Genomic DNA, 6054 nt, shown 5'->3' with positions numbered 1-6054 from the left:
CACCGTTTTCACGTCACGGGCTAATGCCCTGTGCACTTATAGAACTACATTTTTCGCTAATAGCATGATAACCATGGTATTCACCATCTATAAAAAAAAAAATGGTCATTGATAAGTATACATAAAAAGTATTTTGTTACTCCTAGTTGGATTGTTATTTGAGATGCATATTATATTTTACTGTAGTCCGTTTCAATGTTTTCCATATTGTCAGTACTTCCTGAGAAATATTTGTAGTGTTGTAAATCATGATTTTACAATGGATATATATAATAACCATTTAATCTTTCATGTTGCGCTACTTGTGTACAGCACTTACAATTTCACAAAAAATGTCACAAGCTCCTGAGTGACGCAACAGTCTAAGGCACTGCATCTCAGTGCTAGAGGTGTCACTACAGACCCTGGTTCAATTCCAGGCTGTATCACAACTGGCCGTGATTGGGAGTCCAATAGGATGGTGCACAATTGACCTAGCGTCATTAGGGTTTGGTCGGGGTAGGCCGTCATTGTAAGAATGTTCTAAACTGACTTAAATATAGGTTAAATAAAAATACCACTTAAGCGATAACACCAGAGAAGCCGGTGTTTGGAGGATATATTGGCACGGGTGTTGTTTTGTAGAGGGCCGGCAAACCGTGTCACTATGTCCTCCAAATACCGGCTTCAAGGGCATTATCACTTTTATACAAGGGGTTACCAACATATTCAAATAATGATTGACATATTTTCATAAACAAGGTTATTTTGATGAATGTATTCATACTATTTCATTCTTCCATGAGATACAGTGCATTCGGAAAGTATTCAGACCCCTTGACTTTTTCCACATTTTGTTACATTATTCTAAAATGGACAAAGACATTTCCCCTCATCAATCTACACACAATACCCCATAATGACAAAGCAAAAAAAAAAAGTGGGACATTTTTGCAAATGTATAAAAAAACAACTGATATTTACATAAGTATTCAGACCCTTTACTCAGTACTTTCTCGAAGCACCTTTGGCAGCTATTACAGTCTTCTTGGGTATGACGCTACACGCTTGGCACACCTGTATTTGGGGAGTTTCTCCCATTCTTCTCTGCAGATCCTCTCAAGCTCTGTCAGGTTGGATGGGGAGCATCGCTGTACAGCTATTTTCGGGTCTCTCCAGAGATGTTCGATCAGGTTCAAGTCCGGGCTCTAGCTGGGCCACTCAAGGACATTCAGAGAAATGTCCCAAAGCCACTCCTGCATTGTCTTTGCTGTGTGCTTAGAGTTGTTGTCCTGTTGGAAGGTGAACCTTCACCGCAGCAGGTTTTCATCAAGGATCTCTCTGTACTTTGCTCCGTTCATCTTTCCCTCGATCCTGACTAGTTTCCCAGTCCCTGCCGCTGAAAAACATCCCCACAGCATGATGCTGCCACCACCATGCTTCACCGTAGGTATGGTGCCATGTTTCCTCCAGACGTGACTCTTGGCATTCAGGCTAAAGAGTTCAATCTTGGTTTCGTCAGACCAGAGAACCTTGATTCTCAGTGTCAGAATCCTTTATGTGCCTTTTGGCAAACTCCAAGCTGGCTGTCATGTGCCTTTTACTGAGGAGGGGCTTCCGTCTGACGACTCTACAATAAAGGCCTGATTGGTGGAGTGCTGCAGAGATGTTTGTCCTTCTGGACGGTTCTCCCATCGCAACAGAGGAACTCTGGAGCTCTGTCAGAGTGACCATCGGGTTCTTGGTCACCTCCCTGACAAAGGCCCTTCTCCCCCGATTGCTCAGTTTGGCCGGGCAGCCAGCTCTAGAAAGAGTATTGGTGGTTCCAAACTTCTTCCATTTAATAATAATGGAGGCCACTGTGTTCTTGGGGACCTTCAATGCTGCAGAAATGTTTTGGTGCCCTTCCCCAGATCTGTACCTTAACAAAATCCTGTCTCTGCGCTCTACAGACAATTCCTTCAACCTCATGGCTTGGTTTTTGCTCTGACATGCACTGTCAACTGTGGGATCTTATATAGACAGGTGTCTGCCTTTCCAAATCATGTCCAATCAATTGAATTTACCACACGTGGTCTCCAATCAAGTTGTAGAAACATCTTAAGGATGATCAATGGAAACAGGATGCACATGAGCTCAATTTTGAGTCTCATAGCAAAGGGTCTAAATAAATACAGTACCAGTCAAACATTTGGACACACCTACTCATTCAAGGGTTTTTCTTTATTTTTACTTGTGTCTTGTTAAAGTTCATTTGTGGCATTTTTTACAACACAATCAGTTGTGTTGTAACAAGGTAGGGGTGGTATACAGAAGATAACGCTATTTGGTAAAAGACCAAGTCCATATTATGGCAAGAACATGTCAAATAAGCAAAGATAAACATCCATCATTACTTTAAGACATGAAGGTCATTCAATATGGAACATTTCAAGAACTTTGAACGTTTCTTAAAGTGCAGTCGCAAAAACCATCAATCGCTATGATGAAACTGGCTCCCATGAGAACCGCCACATGAAAGGAAGACCCAGAGTTACTTCTGCTGCAGAGGACAAGTTCATTAGAGTTACCAGCCTCAGAAATTTCACCCCAAATAAATGCTTCACAGAATTCAAGTAACAGACACATCTCAACATTGACTGTTCAGAGGAGACTGCATAAATCATGCCACCATGGTTGAATTGTTGCAAAGAAACCACTACTAAAGGACACCAATAAGAAGAAGAGACTTGCTTGGGCCAAGAAACACGAGCAATGGATATTAGACCAGTGGAAATATGTCCTTTGGTCTGATGAGTCCAAATCTGAGTTTTTTGGCTCCGACCGTCATGTCTTTGTGAGATGCAGAGTAGGTGAACGGATGATCTCCGCATGTGTGGTTCCCACGTGAAGCATGGAGGAGCAAGTGTGATGGTGTGAGGGTGCTTTGCTGCTGACCCTGTCTGTGATTTATTTAGAATTCAAGACACACTAAACCAGCATGGCTACCACAGCATTCTGCAGCGATATGCCATCCCATCTGGTTTGCGCTTAGTGGGACTATCATTTGTTTTTCAACAGGACAATGACCCAACCCACATCTAGGCTGTGTAAGGGCTATTTGACCAAAAAGGAGAGTGATGGAGTGCTGCATCAGATGACCTGGCCTCCACAGTCACCCCACCTCAACCCAATTGAGATGATTTGGGATGAGTTGGACTGCAGAGTGAAGGAAAAGCGGGTGCTAAGGTGCTAAGCATATGTGGGAACTCCTTCAACACTGTTGGAAAAGTATTCCAGGTGAAGCTGGTTGAGAGAATATCAAGCGTGGGCAAAGCTCTCATCAAGGCAAAGGGTGGCTACTTTGAAGAATCTAAAATATGTTTAACACTTTTTTGGTTACTGCATGATTCCATATGTGTTATTTCATAGTTTTGATGTCTTCACTATTATTCTACAATGTAGAAAATAGTCAAAATAAATTAAAACACTTGAATGAGTAGGTGTCTCCAAACTTTTGACTGGTACTGTATGTAAATAAGGTATTTCATTTTTTTATTTTTTTTATACATTTGCAAAAACAATTAACAACCTGTTGTCGCTTTGTCATTATCAAGTTTATTTTATATAGCCCTTCGTACATCAGCTAATATCTCGAAGTGCTGTACAGAAACCCAGCCTAAAACCCCAAACAGCAAGCAATGCAGGTGTAGAAGCACGGCGGCTAGGAAAAACTCCCTAGAAAGGCTTTCTAATCAATACAATTTGGCCACTGGGAGGCGACATTGGCATTTACTAAAGTAGACTATTCACTCAATGTGATAATTCAACCACTGCGTATGAGAATGAGGGCAATTTGCTGCACCAAATAAAAGTACATAAAGTTAGAAATTGCCTTAATATTGAGAAAAGATGTATCTTAATTTTAAAATATTTGTATAATGAATACAAAATGTGTGAAATATTGCAAAACAAATGATTATTCATTCTCTGCACACATCAGGGGTCTGAAAAAGACTAAAGGTTTCACCCAGATAGGAAATACAGGAAATACAATACAAAGCCTATTGACATGAGCAATAACTATACTGTTTTTGAGTACATTGAAATCAAATGAAAAATGTATCCAAAATCGAAATTTCCAATATTGACTCAGGATTATTAACTCAAACATTACAATAAAGATTCACATCTCATTCATTTAACCCACCAATAATAATCTGGACCAAGGAATCAGTGATTATCATAGATTTTTTTTTTAAATGAACCAATTAAACACAGGGACAGACTGGGGAGAGAAATCCTCCTGGGAATTTCTAGCACACCACTCTAATTTTTGCCTCAAGGCTCCCACAATTCTCTTCCCTTGAGACCACCATTATTAGCTAAATAATGGCAATTCTGCACTAAAATTACTACCAACTTTAGACCAGCCCTCTGGGCTAAAGTTGAACCAGTCAATCTGGCATTTGCCAGAACCGCCCTATGGCCAGTCCGTTTCTGATTAAGCCCCTTGGAGAGGCCTGATACTGGAGAGGTAAGTCATGAGGAAAAGCCCCTTTAGACAAGAGGTGAACATCATAGAAAACGTATGTGATGACTCACACCATACCTGACTATTTGTTTGAAGTTGACTGATTGACTTATCCAAGCCGACTATACAACAATGTGCCATGAAATTGCTACCCGTTCACTTTCTATGGTTCTGTCCATACGATAATGACTTTTGACAAGGTTTAAAAACTTCTTGCGACTACAGGGGGTGCTGTTCCGAATTAGCATTTTGTCGTCTCCAAATTAAACTGCCTAGTACTCAATTCTTGCTTGTACAATATGCATATTATTAATTCTATTGGATAGAAAACACTTTCTAGTTTCATACAACGTTGGAATTATGTCTGTGGGTGACCCAGAACTCTTTCTACAGCGAAATCCATGACAGACAGTGAAAGGTCTGAGAGCGAAGCTCTGGTTTCAGATCAGTTTTTAAGGTCTCTGTGTATCCTATGAAACGACACGAACTGCACCCGCCTTCCCCTGGATGTCAGTAACCAATGAGAAGTGGAATGGGCTTTCTGCGTAGCTCTCAGAGGTTATAAAAGACCAAGGAGTGAGAGTAGCCCCCCTTTCGACGCTCGCCCTTACGCAGGAAGGGACCTCCGGATGCCATTTTCAAAGGCTCGGTTATCAACGTGAAATGTATCCGTCTGTAATTTAATTCGATATAGGAGTTAGAAACATCATAAGGTAGTTAATTTAAACCGTTTTATAGCAATTTATATCCGTTTAGGGCGATTTTGATGCATTTCTATGTGAAGCACCGGGCACGTTTCGGGGTCCCGGTCGAACGTTAGCGGGCATTTCGACGGACAAAGGACATCTTTCGACCAAAAGAAGATTAGACCCAAGAAAGAATACATTGCCCAAGAATCTGATGGAAAATCACCTCATAGTAAGTAATATTTAATATGATAAATCGTTGTTCTGTCGAAATATTTTAAACGCATATTTCGCCATTTTGTTTTCTATCCCTTCGCTTGGCGAACCCTGTATTGCACAGTAAGGATAATTTTAGAAATGTAAATCAGCGATTGCATTAAGAACTAATTTGTCTTTCGATTCCTGTCAACCCTGTATTTTTTAGTCAAGTATATGATTAGCTATTGATTAAACTAGATCACTCTGAAAGATGGCGACCGACTTTTCCATGCTGGTTTTGCTACCATCTTCATTGTATAACCACGGTTTTTTATGGCTAAATATGCACATTTTCGAACAAACAATATATGTATGTTGTAATATGATGTTACAGGAGTGTCAACGGAAGAATTCTGAGAAGGTTAGTGAAAAAATTAATATCTTTTGGCGATGATTACGTTAACGCTCTCTTTGGCTTGAATTGATGCTCTGGTATTGTTTGCATATGTGGTATGCTAACTTATCGATTTATTGTGTTTTCGCTGTAAAACGCTTAGAAAATCTGAAATATTGTCTGAAATCACAAGATCTGTGTCTTTCCATTGCTATGCTTTGTCTATTTTTATGAAATGTTTTATGATGAGTAAATTGGTCATACACGTTGCTCTCTCTAGTAAT

The sequence above is a fragment of the Salvelinus namaycush genome, chromosome 21, assembly GCF_016432855.1.
Source record: "Salvelinus namaycush isolate Seneca chromosome 21, SaNama_1.0, whole genome shotgun sequence".
NCBI lineage: Eukaryota > Metazoa > Chordata > Actinopteri > Salmoniformes > Salmonidae > Salvelinus > Salvelinus namaycush.
The sequence above is the reverse complement of the archived record's forward strand: the minus strand, read 5'-3'. Positions refer to the sequence as shown.